This window comes from Sitophilus oryzae, unplaced genomic scaffold (genome assembly GCF_002938485.1).
Source record: "Sitophilus oryzae breed Bouriz unplaced genomic scaffold, Soryzae_2.0 scaffold_942_pilon_pilon, whole genome shotgun sequence".
In the NCBI taxonomy this organism is placed as follows: Eukaryota; Metazoa; Arthropoda; class Insecta; order Coleoptera; family Curculionidae; genus Sitophilus; species Sitophilus oryzae.
Genome location: NW_022147575.1, coordinates 1,427,962 through 1,455,708, shown reverse-complemented (window position 1 = coordinate 1,455,708; position 27,747 = coordinate 1,427,962). Strand labels below are relative to the sequence as shown.

At 32.5% G+C, this 27,747-nt stretch overlaps 1 protein-coding gene and 1 long non-coding RNA gene across 7 annotated transcripts in view; one reads left to right on the top strand and one right to left on the bottom strand.

The window, feature by feature from the left end:
* The window catches only part of LOC115890988 (teneurin-m), a 572,779-nt gene that overhangs the window by 447,641 nt on the left and 97,391 nt on the right, over positions 1 to 27,747 (bottom strand). The gene's annotated exons all lie outside the window — the stretch shown is intronic.
* LOC115890990 lies at positions 19,768 to 20,849 on the top strand. Of its 2 annotated transcripts, none has more exons than XR_004051732.1 (2): positions 19,768 to 20,208; positions 20,303 to 20,849. It is a non-coding gene; the product is annotated as an uncharacterized LOC115890990 (long non-coding RNA). The 2 variants fall into 2 exon arrangements; XR_004051731.1 differs by having other exon boundaries at positions 19,768 to 20,231.

Sequence of the window (27,747 nt, the reverse complement as noted above, 5' to 3'; positions counted from 1 at the left end):
TGTACATTTGCCAGGCTGTTGCACCCACATAAAATGTGTTCTGTGGCTTCTTCTTAATATGAAAAAAAGTTCCTACAAACATGGGTATGGAAATGAGTTTCAGAGTTACAGAATGTTCAATAAAAAAATTAAATTATTTTTTTTTGGTAATTATCTTAAATACCATTATTTTTTTATTTGAAATTGCTGTAGGTTGGACAAATAGGAATAATGACTAATAGTTATAATATTTAATAATAAATTAGGTAAAATATCTAATTTATTAATTTTATATTAATTTTATTAAATGTGATTAATAAAATTGCGTTTATCTCATCAAGGAGCCGAATTCGACAAAATATCATCAATATCAAAAAAAGAAAAAAGTCAGTGGTGCACATGTTTAATTTTTAAAAAATATTTCAGTGATAACCCATATGCACGTCCCTGATGAATTTATCGGCACTTTTTTAGCATTAAAATATGTAGTATTTATAGTAACTTTCACCGATGAGATTCCTCTCTGGGGGGAGGTCAAGTATCTAGGAATCACACTTGATACCAAACTGACCTGGAACCGACATTTGGAAAATGTCACAAGGAGGGCGGTGACTACACTAGCGGTAGTCAGACGCCTTCATGGAAAAATCTGGGGCCTTAGACCACAGATGGTGCACTGGCTGTACACTGGAGTGGTGAGGCCTTCAGTAACATATGCATCCTTGGTATGGTGGCCTAAGGAATGCAACAAACAACAATGCTCAGCCTCAGCAAGGTGCAAAGACTTGCTTGTCTGAGCATAAAAGGGGCGATGAAATCAACGCCCACTGCATCAATGGAGGCGCTTCTGGACCTTTCGCCTCTTCACATAGTGATCCAGGCGGAGGCAAGAATGGGACTCTATCGACAACAAAGTGTCTTGTCTCTGGGAAATAGGACAGAAACAGGACACTCAAAGATGGGAAATCCTATCGGGGGACCTCTACTCCAAATGGGATCGGACCAAATGACCCCTCTTTATCACTACCACAAACCATTCGAGGTGAACAAAATGGATCGAGGAATGTGGACAGATATAACATTCCTTCAGGATGGACTAACCTGGTATACACACGGGTCAAAGACCGCTGAAGGAACAGGAGCTGGAGTATTTGGGGAAAGACCAAGGGTAAGTTTGTCCTTTTCCTTGGGTAAACACTCAACCGTATTCCAGACAGAAATCTTCGCCATTCTACAATGTGCGAGAGAAAACAATAGAAGAGCTTATTCAGATAAGCTCATCAATATATGCTCAGACAGTCAAGCGGCACTTGGGGCGCTTATGAGCCCAAAGGTATCGTCGAGACTCGTCTGGGAATGCCTAGCTGAACTGGAAGCTCTGGCTCGAGGGAACAGAATTAAATTATTCTGATCATCGGCATCTTATCTTGGTCCAGAGCCAGTACTGGGAATACCCAAATGTATGGCCCGTAGTGCACTAAAACTCTGGATCAGGGAAAAGCAGAATGTCCACTGGAGGAACAGAGAGGGGCACAGGCACAGCAAGGCTTTTATCCAAGGACCTAGCTCTAAAACCGCAAAAGAACTGCTAATGCTTAGCAGGAATAAATTGCGGATTACAACAGGCCTCTTGACAGGACATATGGCTGTCAAGTGTTACCTGAACAAGCTCAATCTGTATCAAGGAAGTCTTTGCTGCAGACTCTGCGATACAGATCCTGAAACAGCGGAGCACATAATATGTCACTGCGAGGCTCTGGATCGCAAGCGACACTTTTTATTTGGGAAAGCTAGGCTAGAACCGGAGGAACTATGCTCCCATCCTATCAAGGGCCTGCATAAGTTAGTGCATGGCACAGGGATAGGAGAATGGGTGCAGATATAGAAAGGGGACAAACACAATAGGCCTCACAGGTCGCAGTGTTTCCGGCAGAGGACGACCCCTTATTGGAAAAAAAAAACTTTCACCCTCAAAATTTCATTCGAATCAAAGTACTTGAAAGAAAATTCTAATAAATCGAAAGATTAATTAAGACTTTAACACTCTGTAGCTACGAAATAAAGATCGAACCTTTGTTGATATGAATAAATCTTATTTTTACGTAAGGAATCTCCCGACGAGAGATGGCACATGTTTTTTGAAACACACTGTATAAAACTTTAGAATATATCAATATTTTAACGTGTCCGTTATTCGAGTGTATTACAAAAGTCAACTTTATTCTAAGGTAATAAATAAACAAAATGCCGTATTGATGTAGGCATTTTCCACCACATTTGGCCGAAATGTCAAAATTGAATTATTAAGGATGTATTCCGTTGCTTACCTTGGTTATGGTTTTATGTTTCTATCGGTTTCCTGAAAGTTTTCTTATTACAGAACACGGTTCCTGAAAAATTCGGTTATAACTGTCACCAAACTAACCAGCGGCAGCGCGAGAAGGCTGGTTTTTCTGGTTTTATTTGTCAATCAATGTCATTTATGTGACAGAAATCAAGCAAATATTGGAAGTTCGAGTGAAATTCTCATTTAATTTCTAAAATTTGTAATAATTGTGCTATCCTGTTGTGGTTAGTTAACACAAATGAAACGATAATATTATGCAGTAATTTCTATTCACTGATTAGTAACAAACACTATAATAATAACAGCAATATTACAAAGTACGAATAATACAACTGTCTGTTATGACAATCAACTGTCTGTCATTACAACAATCAATTCTAATTCTCCGGTTTCCACAATCCGTCCTTTTTTCTTAACTTCAAAGGTTTTACTTTGTTTTGTCCCCCGGTATCCTCTAGACGGTACTTCTCGCTATGTTCTACGGTTTCTTCTTGGGAGGTTGGTCTGCTATATGTCTGTTCCATCTTCCTGTTCGGTGGCTGTCACTGTTGTAGCTGAAATATTAAGGGTTTGAAGTAGATATAAATGAGTTAGAATATTTTCTGGTAGATGGGGAATTTTCTTCAAGTGTGTAACATGACGTTTTATTATTTTTAATACCATTTGGTTGCCTTGTATCTGTTATATTATACCTCATATTCTCTCTCTTCTCTCTTTGCCAAATATAGTTGTAAATTTGTGTGGCAAGACTAGATTTTCAACAAGACCTTCATCTTCTGGTTTAATATTTATGTATTTCGCCTCTCTTGCTACATCTTCCATCATTTTGCCTTTATGTTTGTTTAGTATATCATTATCTTTAACTACTTCGTCATCATTTTCTCCCATTAGATCGGTTACTGTCGGAATCTTGTCCCTAATATTTCGATTAAGAAAGTAATTCAGATGGTGACTTTTCTGTTGTTCCATGGGGGTAGCGTTATACATATATTAACACGAATTTATAAGTTCAGATTTGTAATCCAGACCATTGACATATATATAGACGCTTTAGAGTATAGATTTATTTATATATGTATATAATCAAAAACCTTTCTACCCGAAGGTGTAAGGTATACTAAATTAAATAAATTCACTTAATTGCTACACTATACACAAATTGTTTCCATTTATTTTTGTCTCTTGCTAAACTTTTGGCTCTTGCTAAACTTTTGGCTGTTAATGTTAGTCCTCTATCCTGCACTATCTTCTCTATTGTGTCATTCCATGTTTTAGTTGATCTTCCCCTTGGTCTCTTTTTCTGCATTTTAGCTTCCCACAGCCCTTTTACTGGTATGTCGTTGTTCATTCTAATCAGATAATACCACCATCTATCTACAATCTACTTTTAGTTCCTCTCTTATAAAGCTGTTCCTTAGTCTATCTTTCCTTGTTACCCCAAGTACTCTTCGTAGATATAACATCTCCATTCTTTGGATCTTACTCTTCAATCTTTTAGTTAATACCCAACTTTCACAGCCAAAAATCAACGTCGGTATTAATACTGTCTTGTATACACTCATCTTCACTGCTCTCAAGATTTCTTTTTTTATTTAAAAAAAACTGTTCTTAATGATAGAATTATTTATACTTTTATTAAACCGTTAGCTTGTGGCCAGTATGGCGGTGACTTACTAATCTCAATAATTTAATGAATTCTCTGCTTACGAATTGTTTTCACCATCCGATCTAATGGATTTTGGAATAACAAATCTGAAATAATAATCAATTATAACCAAGATCTGTTCTAAATTTGGTCAAGCCCCATTTGATCGATAGCCAGACAATGTCATAGTGCCTGTGGAAATTTATGTTTTGTCATGGGTGGATATTTATTGGGGAAATAAGTGTAGCATCATACATCAGTATATGTTCTCAAACATTATAAACATGTAGCTCTTCGTCTCTACCAAATGATGGTTCGATTTCCAACTTGGACAGAGAATCTGCAATATTTAGTTTTCCGGGTTTGTACCTTGAATTTGAGCACTTGTAATCTGAGAACCCCATCGTTCAATTCTTGCATCTATTCCTTTGTTGGATAACTTGTGTCCCAAAATTGAATTTTATGAACTCTTATTAAACACTTTCAATGGTTAAGCCAGGTATTTGTTTCTTCAAACGTGACTAGCACCTTTTAGACATGTATTCTTTTTCTGTACGTCCAAATACAGTTAGTTAAAACAATTCTTGCAGGATGAAAATATCTCTTTAAATACACTTGAAACATTTCCATTGTGGAGTTTTACAAAATGAAACGTTTGTATCGAAACGTTTACTTGTGAGTAATGAAAACTGTAATTGGTCTACTATCAGTGTCCAATTCTAATAGATGATAGGCGTTCAGTAGATCTAATTTTGAGAATAACTGACCATTTATCGGCATTGTCTTGAACTATTTGAATGTAAGAATTGGATAATTTTCCCTTAGGTTTCCTCCATGGGCTCGACGCATGTCGATGCATATCTGATATCTCCATTCGGTTTGAAAACGATTATCATTGATGATATCCGCCACTTAGTCCGGTTACCTGTTCTATTATATAGCTTTCCAGTGCTTCTTTGAACTTCTGCTTTACTTTCGTAGACGTTTTGCAATTTTTTTTTTTTGAAACTGATCTCTGAAACTGACTCTTTGGAAACTGGTTTCTTTTCACCTTGGTCTAAAACATAGAATATAGTAATTATTTCTCGATACCCTGGTAAAGAGATTGCGGCCTGAAATCGGTTCCTTACTACAATCGAGTTTCCCGTTCCATATGGTTTTAAAACATCTCCTATTTGGATCTCAATGTCCCATATTACAGTGTTTTTTTAAAGATATTCCAATCTGACCTACATATAATATTTGCCTTTGAGCCGGAATGAATTAGCAATGTAATATTTATTTCGCCAACGTTACATTGTACTCAACCATCATTACTGTTATTTTTGATGATATGTTCTCAACTAGAAAACAATCAAAATTATTAATATTGTTGTTACCAGTTTTCTAAACGTCGTCGCCGAGTTCGTTCTCAACAAGTTTACTCGTCTTCGCTTATTAGCCTGATAATTTGGTTTTGATACATGTTTCTCTAATGGAGTTTTGTGATAAGCTGCAAAATCTCCTTTAAGACCGTATTTGTAACATGTTGACCTTTTGGCTTGGCAAAATTTGGAGAAACTTGGGTGTCCAGTTCAACCGCAGCACCTGCATTTATTGGGGTCGTTTACATTTTGGAACGTCACTTTTAAGTAAGTGATGTACTCGGTCTCGCTGTAATTTCCATTGCCTTTGATTGACTGGTTATTTGCTCGTGAATTTGACACATGTCGATTATTTAATTAAGTGAGTGAACTTTTATAATCTGTTTGTCTTTAACTCTTTCTCTTTTCTCTCTAACTAATTTCGGTTACTTCCTCTCGAGTATTTCCAAGAGAACATTTTGCAGCTTGGTGTCGAACTTTCATAAGAAACCTGTTAAAAGCCTCTTCGTGGTCAACTTTTAGATTTCTGAGTACATCTTTCGAATGTCGAATTTTGTCTCGGGGAAAAATACTCACCTATTTTTTTTACAGTAAAAAAAATGTTCCTGGTATATTTCATGAAACTTCTTGTAACTTTACTCCACCAATATGAAGTAATTTGTTTCTCTTTTTTTTACATAATTAGTACCTAATGTCTTTTGCGGCTAAAACAGTTCCAATGATCTCAACTATTGCTTCTATTCATTTCCAATTAATGCTCTGTCTATGCTCCCACAGAGAAACGGTTTGATTCCAGAGTCCGCCATCATCTAAGTTAAGTGGATGACTAATCTGTTAAAATAAAGTAAGTACTTAGTAATTTTAGATAAAGAAACGCTGTATTTGTCGTGTTTGAATATATTCATGAATTTGTGTGCTTACATTTTTTTTAACTAAAAAAAAACTATGATTGTTATTCTGATCTAGATTGGTTAAAAACATATATTATGCAAACATATATACATACTACACCTATACACACCTATTCTACACCGTAATTATTTATTACTTTTTTTGTTTTATATAAGTAAATTAAGTAAGTTTTAATTTAATAGGGTACATATTGATTCTCTCTGCTAACAAAAGTTAGCCCAAATAATAAATTGTTATTAAATAACTCTAAAAAACTATATTTAATCTATTTAATTAATTAATACTTAATACTCCTGTCAGATTTTTTTTTCTGTCAGATAATCAAATTCCTGTCAGATGATCAAACGTGAATAGTTGGTATTTATTCTATTCAGCGTTAATTTAATTAATATGTCAATCAATACATTATGTTAAATTTATTTTAAATTTTAGGAATAACTTACAACATTTATAATTTCATTTTTATTTTTCTCTGTAGTTTACAAACTCGTAGGTACATTTTACCTATATGGCTTACAGCATAAAATAGTTATGTGGCTCACTCACTACACGTGGCTCACTGACTACACGTGGCTCACTCACTACACGTGGCTCACTCACTACACGTGGCTCACTCACTACACGTGGCTCACTCCCTACACGTGGCTCACTCACTACACGTGGCTCACTCATTACATGTGGCTCACTCTAGATTCCTGTGGCTCACAACTTAACTATGGCTCACACTAGATTCCTGTGGCTCACAACTTAACTATGGCTGACATTAAATACCCGTGGCTCACAACTTTACTATGGCTCACATTTTTCCTTTTTTTTTTAAAGAAAGTAACAATATGCTATTACTTTTCTTCTTATACCTTTTCTGGGCAGATCTTTCATTGTCATTATTATCTGATAGAATTATTATTATCTAGTACTTACTGTGGTTGCTTTTATCCTCGTCGCCAATTGTGCTATCCTGTTGTGGTTAGTTAACACAAATGAAACGATAATATTATGCAGTAATTTCTATTCACTGATTAGTAACAAACACTATAATAATAACAGCAATATTACAAAGTACGAATAATACAACTGTCTGTTATGACAATCAACTGTCTGTCATTACAACAATCAATTCTAATTCTCCGGTTTCCACAATCATATTTTGTATTTACATCCAAAAGCAATGGAGGTAGGCAGTAAAGGTAAATAAATTTCATTAACTAAATAGAATGACTTTTTAGGACCATTTAAACTTATCTTGCAGCCATATTGTTTCTTAAAGTCAGGAACATTTAAAGAAAACATGAAAAACAAGACAGCAAGTAATCGTGAATGTTTTGTAAGCTACAAAAATATAAATATTGATTAGATTTGTTTATTTTTTATTGATCTGTTTTAATATTGGACCTGCAAATCTTCACTTGAGCTGTCTAACGAGTTTAACAGTTTATTAATAAAGTAATAGGTACATTAAAAATGCATAAAAGCGCTCTTTACCGTAGTTGACCGGTATGGTTCGCCTGGTTTTGCAACGGAATACAGCCTAAATACACGCCAGTTTAACCCAATTTGATTCGATTTGAGACACCCGGTATACAAAACCGGCAGCAACTTTACCTAGTAATTTTCTGTTGGTCAATTTGGAGCTATATACGTGGCCGTTCGACATAATACGTCCGATTCAATCTGAACGAATTAGAAAATTGACTTGACCCGAAGGCACGTAATCAAAAATTCAATTCTAACGGTCCATAATGCAATTTTCGTTCCGCAGAGCCAGCGCGCTGCCGGAATCGATTCGACCTCCGGACCAACGGTAGCGTTAAAATTTCCACCATCAAATGCGATGAATGATTTATTAAGGCCGAAAATTCGTTTATTTTCCTCCAGAGGAATTGAAATTTTCGATTAATCCTATTGAATTTTTATACCTGTCTCTTAGCAAAACCGCGAAAAGTCAATCAGTTTGCCAGATATTCGGAAATACCACTTGGGAATACCAAAAAGTCTCTGAAAATTTCAAGATCTTGTTTGTTCCAGAAATAACTGCTAGTATTTTAACTAGTAGACCCAGAAACATGCCCATGAGGTTTTTTGCAAAAAAAATGTTCTAAATTTTATACAGGGTGGTCCGAACTGTATTCCGGAAACTTCGGCAGCATATTCTGCAGATCAAAATAAGTAAAAAAGTTCGTATAAATGTATGTCCTGAAATGCTTAGTTTCGGAGATACAGGGTGTAGAAAATTCATTTATATTTCGATTTTTTTCAAATAAATTCTGAAGTAACGTCAATATTTGAATGAAAATTGGTCTCTGGAGTTTTTTGATATGATAAATTTGATTTTGATGTCAATATGACTCCTATTGGTAGGGGGCGCCACCTATATGTGTTTTAACTGTTTTAAAGAGTAATAACTTTTCGTCCGTACCTGTATAAAACTATTGAGTAAAAAAATATACATTTACGACATTCTTTACGTAAAAAAGGTCTCTTGGTAAAAATCGCTACGGGTAATGATTCTCGAGATATTTGGAATTGAAATTTATCAATACCTGTCGTCACTGACATAAATTAAACATATGTTGACTAAATTGTTATTAGACTGAAATCATAAATTTGAAATGTTTTTGTGCTCAAAGTTCAGCAGAAACAGTTTTATCATCATTTTTTCGAAGAAAAATTTATGATTAATTTAAAGAAATAAAATGTTCCTGAATTTATCACTTTTTTTACGTAAAAAATCGAGCCAATTGAAAGATTCAAATAAATAATATTCAGGTCAGCAATTTAAAGATATTATTTTTAATTTTTTTTTATTGTGAATTTGAAATCTCAGTGTGCGATCTAATAATATGCATCATATTAATCGTAGTTATTATAAAATCAACTTCTACAAACTAGTTTCTAATGATCTACATGTTCGAAAGGGCACTATTGCACAAATTTATTTTTCGTTCAATTTTATTTATAGCTCTTTGAACAGATCCGATGATATATTATATTTATATTATTTATTTTGTATTATTTATTATCATTTTATTGCATTTGATTTTCCGTATTAAATGTTTTTCCCCACGTCATGTCAGATTGAAAGCTAATAATTATTGTAACGATGAATCGATTAAATATTAAAAAAAACAGAGCCGAAGTTGAAATTAGTTTTAATAAATTGTGTTGAAATGTCCGAAACAAAAAAAATTAAGCGTGGCATCATTGTAATCAGGAGACCGAGTACTTTCAAAGCCTCAAATAAAAAATGCAGGTCCGTATTTAAAAAAATTAAGTTGGCCTCTGTATCTCCCAAATTATCAGATAATTTGAAAATCTAAATATTCTATCAGATAGTTCTAATAAAGTGGCTATGAGAATGTGCAATTAGCTTTTTGATTTTCAAAAAATTAACGACAGGAAAAAAATCAAATTAATTTTCACTTATAATATCACAAGAGCTTAAATTATTTTCGGACATTTTTTTGAGGGCACGAATATTTTGAAAATTATCCCGAGTCGAGGACGAGGGATAATTTTCCTAAAATATTCGTGCCCGAAAGAAAATTTCCAGGAATAATTTAAGCTTGCGTGGTATTCGGTAAGAAAATTTCACACCTAAATTTGAAAAAAAAATATTAATCCAACATGACATTTTAAAATAATTTCAATTTGTTAATAATATTAACAAATATTATTATATTTTTAATTAGTTACATCAAATGCTAAAACTCAAATGGGTAATATTTCAATATATAGACATTGTAGTTCATTCACATTATGATTGTAGATCTTATGTTTACCTTTTCAACTGTCAAAAAATTTCCACTAAAGTTTCGTGGCGCCTCGAAAAAATTTCCGGAAATTTTTTCAGTTGCCATGGTAACTAGTCAACATTAAAGTTATTATTATTATTATGTTATTGGTTGAAAAGTAGAGGTGTAAAATTTTCAAAAAAATACGTTTTTCAAAAAAACTCTGCAATCCTTGAAATTTTTAAAACTTTTTTGATGGCATCTTAGTGAATATCCCAAACAGGGGGCAAATTTGCCTCAATTTAACCATGTTCGTGCCTACTACGGTTACCGAGATACCAATGCTCGTACCTCGAATTTGTAGCACCTTGCAGAGTGCACAAAAAAATGGACTGAAAGGCCATTATTATCGGATATTTCAGTACGTCTAACGTCGCGACGGATCAGAAGGCGTCGCGACGCCGCCGATGAAATACGAGCGCATCTAATTGGAGGCGGTGTTAAATGTGGACGGGCGCGTTATAATTAGATAGATGGAAAGAGTGGATTCGCTTAGGCGTCTGCTCTTTGCCTCTTAAATTATTACGATATAAAACGCGGTACGGAAAATATTCATCCACTGTCACGAAGACCGCTTAATTATAAGCGACACCGAACTCTTTTTTCTCTGTCTTTTTAAATTCCATATATTTAAAGAACATTTAATAGTTATTTCTGTATCTAGTGCGCGAAATGCTACTCTGGTGATCGATACTTGAATTCTTTAACGAGGCGCACGGTGGAAAGACTCGATATAAAATGTTGGACACTGACTTAAAAATAAAATTTTAAATTAAATAATTTTGGTAGAAGATTTTAACTACTTAAAGTCCAGACCGTTATATTTTATCCAACTCAAAAAAATATTTTTAATTATATGTCTGTTTGAAAAGTTTCAAATGAAGATATTACACTGACTTAATTAGGGTGTTCATTTCTTGTGAAACAACCTAGTTTTATAAAAAGTGGCAAAGACATTAATACTTTTTTTTAACCATACATATTAGTGCAAAGGATTGTTTTCACTTTAAAATAAGAAATATATATATAGTCACAAAAGTTTGGGAGAACAATAATTGTATATAAGAGACACATAAACATTTTTTTGCTACTAAATACTATATTTAGTAGCAAAAAAATGTGTATGTAGAAAAATAAAAAAATGGCCAAAGTTGGCCAAGACTTTATATATGTCACAAGGTAGATTAAGCCTTTCTAATAACGAAACTAATTTAACATCTTGCCAGCTTGCCCCCCCTCTAAACATTTTCATTTTATATATTACTAATACATGATATACTAAAATCAAAAAAGTTTTCACTTCCAATAAATTAATTTAAAATTTTTAGAGTCAAATTATCTTTATTTTTTTATAAATTTATTAATATTTAATTATTAATTGGATAAATACAAAATGACGCTTAAATCAAAAACAGATACAGGGTGCTACAAATATATGGAAAACTTATAAACTGTTGGAAAAAGAAAGCGGGTTAAAGTGCAGTGTTGAGCTTTTTTATTTGTAATAAAAATATTCTAGTGCGTTGATTTACTGTTATATTCTTTGCTTATAATAAATTGTACAGGGTGTCCGACTAAGAATAGCTTTCGGCTATATCTCGGAAAGTATTAGCCGTGAGGCCGGCGGAAAAAAATATTCATAACTAAAGAGGCCATGAGAAATTGCTGGAAATTATTTTCAAGTTTGTAGAATGGCCGCTAGAGGGCACAACTGCTATAAAAAATAAGAAAATGGAGTTTTTACACAATTTTGCCTAGATAAAGGGTAGTATAAATAATAGCTTCATAATCTTCAGTAAATTCTGAATATTTTCTTTTAGCCATGCAGTTATATGCCAAAATAAAGTGGTGGGGGAAAGTTAGATCTATTTTTATTTAAATATTAATAACTCCGGACTGGATGGACGGAATCCAACTAGCGGGGGCTCATTTAAAATAGCGTTTCTTACTCTATATTATACCTTATAAAAAATAATAGTAAGCTTTTGAACGTAGACGCTACGGGGCGCTGTCTTACAATTAACAAACATTGCGCGTTTTTTCAAAAAAATGCGATAATATATGTAATTTTAGCTGATAGTAAAGAGCAATGAAAGCTTAAAAAGTCAGTGAAAACCGCATCTTGATATCTTTTTTCAAACCGAAGATATTAGCAAAATTATATTAAATAGGAAAATAAGCCCTTAATTACCATATATTTATAACACGGTATCAGTAGTCCTAGATCTCAGTGGGAAAATCTAACGCTATTTCTTTTTAAAAAGATTAAAACTAAAACATTCCACGACAGTTTGGCAAAGTTTGGTCACCCTGTGGATGGTTTGTAATGAGCCAACCACTTTCTTTCATTAAAATTTAAAATTGTTCTGTTTATACATTATTACGGTATATAAAAATCATTTTTTCGTCTTTTGGATTAAAAGTGCTGAGAAGAAAACCTCATGTCCAACCGCTCCCATAAGCTCGTTCCACTGTGAGGCGTAGCCGAGTTGAAAAATTTGTCGAGATCACCAAAGTAGTTCGCGCACGAGTTGCAAACATTTTTTTTACAAACATTAAAATCGGGATATCCCTAAAAATTATTATTATTATATTATTGCTTCGAAAAAAAAAGCGTGAGCTTGGAATGTATGTTTTTTTTATTACTGAACATCGTCATCGATTTCCTTTTAGGTCGTTTTAATACTTGGTATTCCTGGTGCTTCGGTGCATATTTCTGGTGCTTCGTGCTGGTGGTTGGCATAAATTCTATTAGTAAGATATGCCTAGCATGATAGCAAAACACTTGAAGCTGTCAGATTATGAGGCCTACACTGGGCATTGTTTCCGGAGAACTTCAGTCACACTCGAGGGGTGTCTCACTCGGGTAAAAAATGTACACGTACTGCCAAAATATCCTTCCACTGCTAAGCGACTGCCAATGCCTATGAAGAAGACTGCCTATGACTGCCATGTAATTATTATAGGCGACTGCCATAAGACTACCAATGACTGCCATAAGAATGCCAATGACTGCCAAGAAAATGTACATGTAATTCCAATAGTGAGACACCCCTCGGTCACACTCCTTGCTAATGGAGGGAGTGATATATTTAGTTTGAAGCGCCACGGAGGATGGAAATCTTCGACAGTGACCGAGGGATACGTCGAGGATCCTATCAAGACTAAAATTCAAATATCAAATAAAATTTCAGAGTGTGAAATACCGGGATCAAGTACCTTTACCAAAATTGGATAGTGTCTCAAGTCCCAAAACCCCCATATCTCAAGCAAAATCAGAACTATCTAGTTTGGGATTAAATATTTGTTCGTGTACTGGTTGTACTATTAATGTTAATATTGTAAATAATAACTAGAATATGCATTAGTGTTAAGTTTGATATTTGTTATTTGTTTATTTTTGAATATTTCGAAATAAATAATTAGTTATGATTTAGTTCTTCATTTTCCAAAAATCAAAATTCCAAAATCCCATATAATTTACTAATCCAGTAATATTACGATTTAAACACGACAAAATTCAGAAAGTTTTGAAAATTGGTAGGTATGTTGGGGATAGCATGAAGATTACTAAACCGAAAAGTTCCCACCCCTAAATAGTGTGCGTCATCCCCCAGGACATCGTTTCTACCCCCATTTTGAGTTCTTTTAGATAATCTCGGTAACGGTGCAATTCTTGACAAAAATACCTATATAAGAAATTGTTCTTCATAAAATTCTCTATCAAAAAGATAATAACACTTTTTTTCTAAAGTTAAAAATAAAGTGGCAAATAGGGCGCAAATATAAGGGTTGGTTATGACTAGCACTATCTGCAGTTCAATCTAATTGAAAATTATTATATTATTATATTAAATTATACTTAGAATTTTAATATACATTCTTCGACCCTTATAAAAAGGGTGATTATTGGAAGGTACTTATTTCCACATCACCCTAGAGGTAAAGTATAAAGGTATATATAATAAAGTTGCGGATTATAAATCTTGAGAACTGTAAATCCTTTTGCAAGTATTACCCTGTTTTTCTTTTAAAAATTTGATATCTTTGTGAGAGAGAGAAAGTGCAATAAGAAGAACTAACAGGTCAATATCTTGCCCCACTATAACAGTTGTATCGCATTTATTAGATTTTTCTATAACAGTTTCAATTATAAATAAATTGGCGTCATCCGCAGCAACAAATACGTCTATACCTTCTTTCCTAAATTTGTTTACTAGTTCTGTGATTAAACGTTCTTTGTTAAACAAATTAATTAGGAAGTTCTGCTGAGTTTCCAAGACAACAGTATTCTCGTCAAACATAATTTGAGGACAGATTCTTTGAAGTAGCCGCCTCTCTTCTAGGCTCTTCATGCTGTTTGCATTTTCCATATAACCATCGAACACGATAGTTACTCTATTCCCATAATGTTTTTTAATGTAACTAACGTAAGCGTTGTATACAATGTTAAATGTCTGGCCATATTACGCGGCGAAGCAAATATCCTCCATCAATGACAAACTCGCTGTTTTCCAAAATATGGTCTCGTTCTGGAACTTTATTGACAATCTATAAAGCTGCTTTATTAGTTTTCCTCATTAGGCCTTTCGCATCGAAATGAGAAAGATGTACTGCAGCTAATTCGAAACTAAAGCACTTTTTAACTCCAGGCTGAACGGTGCAATAATTCTTTGAAATAGTAATGTTAAATCAACTTGAACATCATTGCCATTCATTTTCATTGTATTGCTCAAACTAGATATCGGCTTTTCACGATTTGCACGACGCACTTTTAAACTTTTAAATAAAATCCCATCTTTAACATTTGATAATTAATGGATTATGCTACAGGGGATACCACTTAAAAAAAAACGCATCAAATACTTTACCTCTAGGGTGATGTGGAAATAAGTACAAATCACCCATTTTATAGGGGTAGAGGAGTGTGAGAGAAAAACGTATATTAAAATTCTAAGTGTAATTTAGTGGTTACTGCTTTTTGTTAGCATTAAACATTAAACTTTAAATTATGGCTTGAACTGCAGATAGTGCTAGTCATAACCAACCCTTATATTTGCGCCCTATTTGCCACTTTATTATTAACTTTAGAAAAAAAGTGTAATTATCTTTTTGATAGAGAATTTTATGAAGAACAATTTTCTAAGTAGGTATTTTTGTCGAGAATTGCACCGTTGTCGAGATTATTTAAAAAAACTAAAAATGTGGGTAGAAACGATGTCCTGGGGGATGACGCACACTATTTAGGGGTGGGAACTTTTCAGTTTATTAATATATATGATGTCTTGATTATTTCCACCAATTTTGAAAACTTGATGAATTTTGTCGGATATATCGCAATTTGAGCCATAATATTACTGAACTATACATGCAGTGTGCGAAATAGGCATTTCGCGCATTACTTCGCGCCGTGTATGGTAACGTAGGAAAATGAAAAAAGTGTCACTTTGCACATTGCTATCGATTCGCGAACCTTGTCATTTTTTGGCGTTTCTAGAAAAACAGTTTTTATGGCATTGATGAATTCATTTAGTATTTTTTTAGGAAACAGTAGAAGAATATTGCGACATTTGGGACAGTTAATACATAGCTCGGGATCTCTACTACCAGAAATCACCAGAAGACTTATAGTACGAGAGCTAGCAACGTCGGAAAAACAAGTATTTTAAGACGTCTGGCTCTTTGATACATCTTTTACTGTTTGACCAGCGGATCTGTAGCTACGGAAGGAATGCGAGAAAAAAAAATCGATATTGCCACGTTTATCTATAAAATTGCAAAATTGCCAGACATGAACTATAAATTTAATATATTTTTATTATATATAATGTGTTTAGCATATATTCTGACGTATATTACTAAGGAATTTTAACGTAGTTCATATTGTTCGATATGTTTTTATTTAATAACTTATTTCTTTCATTCTGTATAATCTGCCTAATATGAAAGTTGAAGATTTTCAACGATATCATTGGCAAACCGGCATCGCCGCGCATGGCCACCTATTCATCGAACATGATTGGCGAGTACGTCACCAGGATTTGTTACCACGCGGTTGCCATGGCTTTTACGCCTTTCCTATTCGCTTGCTTTATCCCCAACTTCACGGTCTCTTCTGAAAAGAGTAGGAATATTGAATACTATTGAAATATCCAGTGGCGGTGTCATTTTTTTGATCATTATTACTTTATTTCATTATTTTATACCGGTTATCCTAAACTTTATTCCTATATTTTTAGTATATTTGATAGTTAAGTTGTGTTTTATTGTTTTGTTATCTTGTTATAATGTTTTTCGTTCGTAGTTTTTAATTATTAATATCAAGTTTGATCGTATATTTGTGTTTTAAAACGAATAAATTTGTTAAGGGTAAGACGCTACATAGTCAGACAAGAGAAATAATAGCTAATTTATATAGGTAAGTTAATAATAACGTGGATGAAATCTCATTTGGTGTATTTCCTTGTGTTCATAATAGGGTTTGCGATGAAGAAGCTACAGAGAGTTCGCTTGAGTTGCCGCTTAAACGTAAACTTGAGCGGATATTTCTTTATACCGGAGTTAGCGTATCGGCTATAAAAAAATTCACACAGAAGATAAAAAAAAGGCTGAAAACTAACCCCGATAAAATGATATCCTCTCTGGAAAGAAACGACCACGTGAGACTGCTGTCGAAAAGCTCAACGACTTTTTCGAAGTGGTCAGGAATTTGATAAATAGATTTTATCTCGAATTCAAACTCGTCCCCACAATTAGAAAGCTTTTGCAAAAATTGCAGGAAGAATCGAATTTTCCTTTTGCAGGGAAACGCTTAGGGGGTTATTAAAATCAAATGAATTTTTTTGGCGTAAATGTTAAAATAACAGATAAATATTAATGGAGCGGCCCATTATATTGCAGAGAGAGATATAAATATATATACGCGAAATTCGAAAATATAGCCAAGTATTATCTATTTGGATGTAACATATGGGTAGACAATGACCTAACCTTTAAAAACTGCTGGCGGAGCGATACCATATCTGGTGTAATAGGCAATATCAGATCTACTGATGAGTAAAATTATGTTTTGTTTGCGCTTCCAAAGTTAACTATTTTCAAGATTTTTTTTTGCTGGAAATAGTTATATCTAAAATTATGTATTATAGAAAAAAATATAGTTAGTACAGATATATAAATAAATATACCTCAAGACTCAGTCTTGATCATCTGCTGATGGCAGACATGGTTAGCGAAACGTGGTCCAGTGTAAAATTAAAAGTGTTTTGGTGTATTGTACTGATTTAGTGTTTTATTTTTGCTGTGTAACACCAAAGGTTCAACCCCAGCTGTAATTATTTCTTCTATTATATTAACAACAGGAAAATGAAAAAGTGTCACTTTGCACATTGCTATCGATTCGCGAACCTTGTCATTTTTGGCGTTTCTAGAAAAACAGTTTTTATGGCATTGATGAATTCATTTAGTATTTTTTAGAAACAGTAGAAGAATATTGCGACATTTGGGACAGTTAATACATAGCTCGGGATCTCTACTACCAGAAATCACCAGAAGACTTATAGTACGAGAGCTAGCAACGTCGGAAAAACAAGTATTTTAAGACGTCTGGCTCTTTGATACATCTTTTACTATGCTCTCTCTCAGCATGCGGTCCGTCTGGCTGCCGGTAAACGTTGCGTTCCTTACTGCGCAAGAAGATCCTATGTTTTTATTAGTCCTTTAAATTCTAGTATTGAATATAAATCGAACATGTTCATGATAAATGAACATCCATAGCGCAGTGCGTAGAGTTTCCGACCACGAACCGAAGATTCAGAGTTCAAATCCGGGTCAGGTCAAAGACTTTTTTATTTTTATTTTCGTTTATATTCTGATAGTAAAGTATTAAATATTTGTTTTTTTTATTACCAGAATTGTTTAATACTTTACTATCAGAATATAAACGAAAATAAAATAAAAAAGTCTTTGACCTGACCCCGATTTGAACTCTGAATCTTCGGTTCGTGGTCGGAAACTCTACGCCCTGCGCTATGGAGACATGTTCGATTTATATTCAATACTAGTATTTATAGGACTAAATTAATAAAAAATATAGGATCTTCTTCCGATGCGCAGTAGTAAGGTGCGTATTCATTATCCGCACGAACGAACGAACGAATGTACGCTAGTGGTATGGACGGGGACCGCACGATAGGACCGCACGAGAAGACCGGAGGCATTTGTTGGCGAACGCCTTTGATGTACCGACTCGAAACGGATGATCGAGCGAACGAACGAACGAACGGCCGCATGCGTTCGGTCCCCGTCTAAATATACCGCACTTCCATTCGTTCGTTCGTTCGTTCGTTCGTTCGTTCGTTCGGATAAAGGTGCGTATTCATTATCCGAACGAACGAACGAACGAACGAATGTACGCTAGTGGTATGGACGGGGACCGCACGATAGGACCGCACGAGAAGACCGGAGGCATTTGTTGGCGAACGCCTTTGATGTACCGACTCGAAACGGATGGTCGAGCGAACGAACGAACGAACGGCCGCATGCGTTCGGTCCCCGTCTAAATATACCGCACTTTCATTCGTTCGTTCGTTCGTTCAGATAATGAATACGCACCTTAATGAATACGCACCTGTATACGCAACGGGTATCGGCATCGGCAGCCAGATAAAAAAGTTATAAAATTGTCAGTGTGAATAATAAATCACATTGCCAGTGCTAAAAGTATATTAATTATAAAACCAGTGTCATATAATTTCCTATTTAATATACAGACTATTGTAAAAAATCATGAATCTTTAAATTGATACGCGTACATTTTTTTAAATCCAACCTCCCTTCTATATACAAAATCCCTCACTGTCCTTTTAAAATGTTCTCAGGTGGCAGTTTTCCACGGTTCAATCCTGTACCATCCATCTTCCACAGACCCTAATAGAAAAAAAGAGAAGAGCCTTAAAATTATCCCTGTCCAGTTTGAAAGCGCGTGAAAATGGAAACTCATTCGGATTTTCATTTAAAAGATGAGTCTAAAAAATTGGATTAATTTGAGAAATTGAAAAATGTACAATATTGTAACGAATCACTGAGTGGTTAAAGTCTCCAACCGTTGAAGAACAAAAAGGAAACACAAGATGATTATTATGAAAAACATTTTGCAGCCCTACATCTGCTTTATGTCTATGTCCGAATTTTATGTTTAAAGCTTGTCAGTAGAGATGAGCGCAAGGATATATAGAAGAAGGATATTCATCTCCCTATAGCGGGCTATGTAGGAAAATATGCCGTATTTTGTCGAGGAAGACGATTTCGTCACGACCAATGAGCGTCGAGTATTTGAAATTGAAAACATATAAATTGACGGTAACCTATGTTTTTTGACTCATTTCACTGACAGATGTGATGAGATTATTATTGTAATTTATAGATCCAAACGTTTTTTGAAAAAATAATGTATTTTAAAGTTATTTCCTAGAGTTTGGTTTGGCCTTCTATATTTTGGTATTTGTCTACTAATAAATAATATCTTATTTTGTATTTCGATTTATGGAAATCCGCAAGTTTTGTTTCTGAAGCCGCAAAGAAATTTTGCTCTATAGTGAGAAAAATGTTATTATATCTTTTTTAGACGTGTAGAATTACAAAATTTCTTATTTCAGATGTTCTAAATGTGAGTGCATGTCAAAAATTTAAATATATACTTGATATATTATTTCAAGTTATATGCTTTGACATTTTTTGGAAGTAAACAAATATTGAAGAAAGTGTTGTGCCTTCACAGAATTTAAATTGGCATTAGGAATAGATTTCCTTGATTTAGTAATGATATTGCTCATAGAAATTGATAATGTGAAGAATAACAATACAGGAACATAGAATAACAAGAAAGAAATTCTAGCAGCAAGTTAGGTTATGAGATAAATTTTATTTATATAGTTTGTTTAAAGAGTTTAGTTTGAAAAAAAGTTAAAACAATTATTATTGTCCAGGTCATATTTGATAACTGTTGTTAATTGATAACATATTACAGGGACACAGTAAAAAGACAAAACATTTAGACCCTTTGAAAGAGAAATGTTTGCAATGGATATTAATAAATTCTAGCCAATTTGTACGATGTACAATGCAGGCAATATTTCTGCCTCCTAACGCACTATTCGCGTAAAAGAAGATGTGGGTATTGTATTTATACCTAGGTAGTTAATGATACATGGAATATATTTCTATATTATTGCAATAACGATGTCTTTATGTTGTATTTTTTTAGAACAGATTTATTATTAGTTGGCTAGTGTGTTAGTAGGATAGCCATTGGTAGTTATAAAGTATGAAGTCGTCAGGTATTAATAATAGGAATTGATCAAAGCTTATACATTTATTGTGATATTTATATTGTGAATTTAAGTAGTTAGAGTTTTGGTTGTTTAATAAACGAATTAATGTGCTTATTGTGTATCTAATTAAAAGAACAATGAAAAGTTGAATACCATAGGGGTACGTATGTTATACAAAGAATTTGCATCAACATTTTTTTGGTTATATACTTGTACTGATATTTGTTTCTTGAACTAAAGAATTATACAGTACCTACTACACAATATAATAATCTGCAGCTACATAGGTAGGTAGCTGTTGGTAATTAAATTTTTTATCTAATATAATATCTAACATCAGAAATATTGTTAATTATCAACTATAAACAACTAAGAACTAGAATTATCAACTATAAACACAATATAATATACTGTATCTTAAGCAATATGTAATTATTTAACAATTAATTTTTTTGGGAAATAAAAACTGGTACTAAATTCTTTTTGACTATTTAATTTCTAAGTCACAAATAATGGTGGACAAATAGCAAGAAAATTATACAAGTAAAACATAATTTTAACTTATTTCTCTAATGGAATTTTGGTATTGATCTACTTAGTAGGATATGCAGTTTATCATATTTTTGAATATTTATATTCAATATTGTTCAGGAACAGCCCAATTACTCTGAAAAAAAAATATATGGTCAAATTCTTTGAAAAGAAACTTTTAAAATCAGTAATGATAAAAAAATATATAATTGTTGTATAGCAGAACCAGGGGACACAGAATTAGGGGAATTAACAATAGATTATTAAAAACTGCCTTCTCTTAAAAAAGTAGTATTATATGCACTTAGAAAGACTATAAAGGATATAAGTACGCATAGAAAGAAAGTAAGTATCTATACTACTGATATATATATTATATATATATATATATATATATATATATATATATATATATATATATATATATATATATATATATATATATATATATATATATATACGTGCATACGTATCTTATTGGCCTCCATATGAAATACAGGCACCCAAGCCTCCACCATATCCATTACGTTTTTTTATTCATATTTGGTATATATAGGGACGATAATTGATAAGCTTTCTAAATTCCCCATGAGGGGTAACAAATTTATAGAAATTATATATACAGTTTTTCGCTAAACTTTTAAATGCAATACGTCTCCGAATATAAAGTGTCTAACTAGCCACCTACTTGTATAAGATTATAAGGGCTTCGCTCGTATTTGCCTCCGACAGTGTTGCCGCTTCTAACGCTCGCAGATGCAATGCAAAAAGACCGATTTGGCGACCTTCAGCTATTTTTAAATCTTTACTAGGCGATTCCTCGAAATCAACTCCACCCGTCTTTTCAAGACATTTTTATATATTTTTGATGTGATGCTCTGGGCTCTGATTATTTACATGATTAAATATTTTGTATTAGAGTTTGTTTTGTTAAATTGATCATGAATAGGTATGAAATTTTACATTAATTCCTTTTACATAAGATTCATAAAAAATAATCAAGTTATATAATTATTTAATTTCCTTGTAGACTCTAGCTACACAAGTGAAACAAGTAGTGTCGCGCATGGTTCTTTTCCGGATACAGATCTGGATTCAATAAAAAGTGACTGAGATGATTAGTTAGTTAAGGATCCTAATAATAATAAACGTCTTTTCTAATGCAAGACTTATGGGTTATTTATTATTGAAATACCTTTTAAATAACAGTATTTTAATATAATAATTGAACGTAACAGAATACAGAAATATTCGTATGGTACAATCAATGTCGGTCTATAGACTGCCCTCCCTATTCCTCAGCCAGTCTCTCTCCGAAATCCTAACATAAACAAATAATCTTAATGGGTCTACGACAAGGTCCCATGCACGTTGGCGTTGACGTAAGCGGAGCGCTGCATCGTTTGCGTTTTCTTACACTAATTACAATTCTTCGCAAATATTCTGGATATTATATTACTTATGTTTCTTCCAACAGTCAAATACAAGACAATAAATCATTATGTGGCTTTGATAAAAATGTATTGAAAAAGCATTGTAAATGCGTCGGTAAATGCATTTGTGAAGAAAAATATTTTGAATACTTTACTTCTTGATTGTTTACTATAACACAGATATTATAAAAAAAAAACAGCAGTGGGATTCTGTAAGCTTCGTAGCAAGAAATTTTCTGTCTAGCCTATGCTATTTGTATATAGGGAAATTAAAATAACTTTCGTTGCACATCATAATACGACCACCAGCAAACTCCATAAGACGACGAATGGTGTCATTGATTACGTACAACGAAAGTTGTTCCAATTTCCCTATACGATTGATGAGTCACTAGACAGGAAATATGTATACAGAATCGGTCCTCAGGAAGTACCTTTATAAAATGTCTGAAGGGTGGTACCTGTGGCTATTATGCTTATGATTAGTTTAGATTGTTAGAACGAAAGAGGATGATAAAAAGTTGCAGCAATTTTTCTTACACGTTTCATTGCCCTTTTGGTCTTTTTATAGCAATACTATTGCATTATAATTTTAAAAACTTTTTTTGATGCATATTTTATATCAATTAACCAAATTTCTTCAATTTTTTAACCTATTTTCTTCAAGTCTTCACTTTATATTATTATACCTAGTATATAATTTTTCTGAAAGAAAAGCAATTATTGCTATGATAGATTAATTAAATTAAATAATTATTTTGGCACTTAGGACAATACTTACTTCAAGTCTTCACTTCTTTATATTATACCTGATATATAATTTTTCTGAAAGAAAAGCAAAAAGCAAAAGGCAAAAAATTACATACACATTAAAAACAAACATATTTTGGAAATATTTTTGATATTATGTCTTCTAGATATTTGTTCTGAACCATTATTGCTTCCTGTCACAATGCTGCATCGCAATAGTTGCAAAGTACAGATTTCTTTAAAATTTTAAAGTTTTCATTTTCTACAAACCGGAAAATCTGTTAATTTGACTTATTATAACAAAAAATGTTTAAAATTCATTAATTCGAAAAACTCTTTGTTTGATTCGAGGACATTTAGATTATTTTTTTCATTAAAATATAGTTTTGATCGTTCTATTCTAATAATAATAGCTCCCATATATAGCGTTTAACGCCTTGGGAGTAGCAATGTACAGCTTGCTATACTAGAGCCGTTCGGTATACAAGGAAGGTAATGTGGCTAGCACTACGCTTCAACCGCCTATTATTACCTCAGGATTGTGAATCCCAAGTACTCATTTAAGGCTGAGTCGACCTAGGTACCCAAACTATTTTTATTTTAATAAAAATAGTCGGCTGATGAAATGCCGGGTGTGGGAATCAAACCCACACCTTGAGATTGTTAGACGAGAGCCTGTACCTCTACGCCACTGGGCACCTTATCGTTCTATTCTTTTACTACTAAATCGTGCTGTATTGTTTCACTCAGTTGCAAGATTATAAGTTTCATTTTTCAGTTGATCGAATTTCTAGGGTTGGAGTTCAAGACGGTTACAAATAGTTTCTCAGACGTTTGAAACCACATCTGAGAGATTTAAAATAGTACTTCCAAAAAATATTAAAAATGATTACTTCTCGTACGTATTTTAACGTTGTTGTAATAAATATATTTTCATCGACTTCAGTATTTTGTTTTCATTGGATGTTAATATGATATTTGTCAACGCTTTCTGTACATCGACGTACCTAGATCTTAAAGCTAACATAACAACGTGTCTGGATGACGAACGCGTAGGGTTTAAACCTTATAATGTTCTTGATCTAAGTTTTTGAACATCTCTTTGCAATTATCCCTCTTGTACTTGTACTCTGAACAAAATTTACATTAATTTGTTCCATAAAATCAAAAAGTTGCTGATTTCAGAGACGCTTTGCGACTAAATTGAGCTTCTGAGCAGCACAAATATTTTATGTGGTAAGAATTAAGGAAACGAACAATAATAAAGTGTCATAATCCAATTAGTAATGTTGAAGAGTAGAATAACGAGAAAATAAATATATCTGTACTGTATGTAGTTGTAGCAAATCTCTACTTTTTGGTTATAGTTTGTATTTTACAGTACACAAATCGGTCAATCTGAATTTTTAGGTATGCAATTCTCTACCATTGAACACCGGTAGTTACGTCACTGTTAAAATTTATGTAAATCCTCTACGTTCTATCAAAAACAAACTTTTAAGAAAATATAGTGCTTATTGTTTTTAATAATATTATCGGTTTTATATATTTTTTCTCGCTTTGGTTCTTACAAAAACCAAAACTTAATATCATGATGTAATCTATTTTAGAATGTTCCGGAGTAGATTTATAATGGTAGTAGAATTATACTACTGCTATGTTATTATTAGTTAGAGATAATTTAATTAAAAGAAAGATAAATGTATCATTTGTATTAAATAATATGTACAGAGTGACTAGAATTAGATTTACTTAACTTATACTTAGAATAATATCAGGAAAAAAATAAAAATATAATAGGTCCCTGAGATCCTAAGGAAACTGGTTAAGGTATATTTAGGCCAACCAATGTTGCATATTCATTTACCATATTTCTGATATTGGATCAAGGCACCAATTTTGAATCACGCTGTACATTATTTTACCATATAATTCAAAATTGGTCAGAGAATAGAAAGTTTATACTTAATAACTGTAGGCTAAAATAAATAAAAAACAAGTTTTTTTAAGTTTTCAATACTGAATAATTGCCTACCACATTCTATTAATATGCATCTGTAAATTGTTGGACACAAAAATATGTCGCCTCTGAGTAGCAAGTTAAGTATAATAATTATGAATAATGTTGATAGACCCTTAAGTCTTTAAACATTTAAGTTCCATTATTACATAGTATAATCTTCTCTGCATATGAGTGTATTATTTTTTTTTTTCAAATTATTATACTAAAAGTTTCTTTATATAAAATTTGAAAATGCAGTATTACACAAATAAGCAAATAGGTAAATATCGAATTGAGTAGGTATATCTAAAATTGGTATTATATACATACGTATTTGCCTCCCAGCTATGTTGCCAGTTTTCCGGAGGCATAATATTGCAATTTTGTATGGAGACCAGTCCGTACAACACACTGTCCTAGCGTATATGTGTATAAGATTGTAGCGCCACGTGGTGGAATTATGCGGAACTACGTTGTGTAACTGTGCGTGTGTAGACTACCAAAACGCCTCCAGGGTAAAATTGGTGACAATACACCTTAGGACCATTGAAACAACTTGCGACTGTTATACATGGCGATACGTATTGGACTCCGATTTTTCGAATTCGCCTCCGGTTTTGGAGGCCTATGAGTTTACAAGGTTTATATTTTGGAGGCGTATAAGTCAAAATGCAAATCTATATATATATATATATATATATATATATATATATATATATATATATATATATATATATATATATATATATATATATATATATATATATATATATATATATATATATATATATATATATATATATATATATATATATATATATATATATATATATATATATATATATATATATATATATATATATATATATATATATATATATATATATATATATATATATATATATATATATAACTATATATGAATACGATACCTACAGTATACAATATTATTAGTATAAAAATAACAGCACAGTCGGCACACTTTAAAATAAAAAAGCAGCATAATATTCAGGTATGTATAAAAGTAAAATTTTCTCAAAAATATTAGAATATGAAATAAATTGCAACTAAATTTTAATTAATAAACATAAACAAATAAAATTGTCAGTGTTATTAAAACTTTATGTAAATATATGTTACCTTAATACTTTGTCTTTAATCCTACTCTTCTGACATGGCTTTTCAAACTTATGCCCAAATCTCAATTCTTGTTATTAAGAATAATATTTATGAACTTTTGTTTCCATATTAATTTCAATATATTTGAATAAAACTGGAAAAATAATCAATATTGGCACTTGAAATTTTAACTTCTTATGTCCTTAAATTATTTATATTGTGTTATACATAATACTTACATAAATATTCAATTTAAAAATAGATCAGCACTTGAACGAGTGAATATAAAATAGTATATTATCAATTTCTATGAGCAATATTATTACTAAATCAAGGAAATCTATTCCTAATGCCAATTTAAATTCTGTGAAGGCACAACACTTTCTTCAATATTTGTTTACTTCCAAAGGGCAAAGGGTATAACTTGAAATATTTCAAGTATATATTTTAATTTTTGACATTAAGCACTCACATTTAGAACATCTGAAATAGAAATTTTGTTATTCTACGCGTCTAAAAAAGATATAACATTTTTCTCACTATAGAGCGAAATTTCTTTGCGGCTTCAGATACAAAACTTGCGGATTTCCATACATCGAAATACAAAATAAGATATTATTTATTAGTAGACAAATACCAGAATATAGAAGGCCAAACCAAACCTCTAGGAAATAACTTTAAAATAAATTATTTATTCAAAAAACGTTTGGGGATTTTGGATCTATAAATTACAATCACAGAATTACAATAACAATCTCATCACATTTGTCAGTGAAATGAGTCAAAAAAACATAGGTTACCGTCAATTTATATGTTTTCAATTTCAAATACTCGACGCCCATTGGTCGTGACGAAATCGTCTTCCTCGACAAAATACGGCACGTTTTTTTTGGGCCAGTCGAATATCCTTATTCTATATATCCTTGGATGGGCGATATTTCACGAACTATGATTTTTTCACTGATATTTAAAAATCACATATCACGATCGTTACTTTTTTTGAGAAGAAAGCGTTAATTGATATGTGATTTTCACACTATGCAAACGAGCAAAAAGTCGACAGACTTGTTTATCCGTTAAGTAGGATTTAATAGCTTTGTTCGGGTTCTTGTTATTACCGATTCTGAACCGTCCTAGAACTCTGCAGCGCATGCGCAAATGAAATAATGTCTTCATATTTCCTTCTGCGCATACGCATCACAGTTCTAGGACGGTTCAGAATCGGTAATAACAAGAACCCGAACAAAGCTAATATAACATAAACAAAATGGAAATACCGATACCGATTACCATTGCCGGCCGCCTCGCTTTCGTTTAATATCGCTTTTTTTAAAACTATAAACGGTGACGGTACATTTTAGGTACGTCGTTAATTTTGAAGTTATTGATGTAAATTTGATATTAATATATTCTACAATTAATGTTTTAACATTTTAAGTACGGATCGTACGAATACTCGGCTAAATCTTTGAGATTTGAGATCACTGCAATAAAATTATTTATTTTTCGAGGTTAGAAAAACAATTATTCTTAAATAAACAAA